Source organism: Odontesthes bonariensis, chromosome 20 (assembly GCF_027942865.1).
Source record: "Odontesthes bonariensis isolate fOdoBon6 chromosome 20, fOdoBon6.hap1, whole genome shotgun sequence".
NCBI classification, from domain to species: domain Eukaryota; kingdom Metazoa; phylum Chordata; class Actinopteri; order Atheriniformes; family Atherinopsidae; genus Odontesthes; species Odontesthes bonariensis.
The window spans coordinates 5,595,609-5,597,351 of record NC_134525.1 but is presented as its reverse complement, the minus strand read 5'-3'; the positions used below and the strand labels follow the sequence as shown (position 1 = coordinate 5,597,351).

The following is a 1,743-nucleotide window of genomic DNA, read 5'->3' as shown; positions in this document are numbered from 1 at the left end:
ACCTGTAGTTAAAATGACCAGCATTGGATTGGGAGAGGTAATTGTAAGTGACTGGATTGTATAGCATATTTTCGTTTCATTTTCTTATTTTTTTTTTTCCACCTGCTGGATTCCAGAATCAGTATGCATCACAATAATTACTTTCACTGAGAGCATAATTCACCCAATTTATTGTCAAAAGCTGGCATTAAAGTCTTGTTAGCTTCTATTGTATGCCAGTGGTTATTAAAATGCATTATGGTGTGTGTACAATTAGAAGTATTAAATTCAGTTAGCACAAGGGATATAATTCAAGAAAACCTCTGCTATATTCTGCCTCACTGTGTAGAGATATCACCAAACCTTGATAGAGCATAAGCAGTGAGATACATTCAGGAAACATAAGCTGCGAAAGAAGTTTGATAGACATAAAGGTAACTTTGATTGACCTGTGCTGTATCATTTGAGCATGTTTTCAACACGGCTGACAGGAGGTAATGAAACAGGTAGAGCAGTCGAGTGTGGACATGACAAGAAACGGCAAGTAATTGGTGAGTAAGGGGCAGGCGGTTGCAGCAGAGTTACAATAAGGATTCAAGATTTAAAAACAGACGATTAATGTGACCTGCTGAAGACAGCCCACAATAGAAAAATATAATACATTTAATATGATGAATTCTTAGATAAAAGAAAACACTTTAATAATGGCTTATTCTCACACTATGATAATTGTCACCCATCAGAACAAGTATGGGTAAAAACGCATTGAGGTGGAGAGCACTATTAAAGCCTGTAAACAAATTCCATTTTGACATGAAGTACTGTTCTGTTTCACCTAATTAGACATTTTTTGCGGCTTGGCTCTTGTTAATTCTTTCCAATTTCTAGCTTGTCTTTTGACCTGTGTTTTCCCAAGTTATATACATTTGTCAAAGCTGCATCCAAATTTGAGTCAGACACTCAAGATCTTACGAGGCTTAAAGGGACACTATGTAATAAATAAAGTAATTTATTAGCTCAAATCAACATATTCATTCATAAATTAGTCCTCATTGGTGTAAAATTATCTCTGTCAAAAATCTCACTTATCCTCCTGAGTGAAGAATAACTTGTCTGTATCTACATAGAGCGGGCAAGCTCTATGGAGGCTGCCATGTCCTTCCGGTCTATGAAAAACGACGAAGTGCCGAGAGGGACAAAAAGCACTTCGAATCGCGTTTTCCCCAACGCCAGACCTTTTTTTTTTTTTTTTTTAGTGCACCGTTCCTGGAGATACTGCAATACCAGGTTGATGCGTGGAGTGGACGGAGCAAGCCCCGATTCCATCTCCCTGTTCCAAAAATCAATTTAATATATGGTCCCCGGGTAGGGGACGTATCCCCAACGCCAGGCCTGCAAGCGGAAATGACGTCATTTTGACGTCACGTCCGCCGAATGCTTATTACCGGCGCTAATGGTAAATAGATTTTATCTCGTAAATTATCCCACTAATAATGCATTGATTGTTACCAAACTTCTGCCGTAGTACACATAGGCTCTTAACTCACAAAACGAGGCATTAGAAAGTTTGTAAGTTTACCGGGAGTTTATTTAAAAGAACATCCAGATAACAACTACACACTGCTGCTAACGCTAATGCTGCGTCAACGTCACTTCCGGTAACTCCCGGAATATGATTTGCACACCAAAGGCTATGTCAACTTATGTTATCTGACATGTTATCTGTCATCTGTATTCATAGTGTTGTTGTATGTGTGTTATGTA

The 1,743-nt window shown here is 38.5% G+C and overlaps 1 pseudogene; it reads right to left on the bottom strand.

Moving 5' to 3' along the window:
* Positions 1–1,229: 1,229 nt before the first annotated feature.
* LOC142370533 (U2 spliceosomal RNA) lies at positions 1,230–1,352 on the bottom strand (annotated as a pseudogene).
* Between the last annotated feature and the right edge of the window lie 391 nt (positions 1,353–1,743).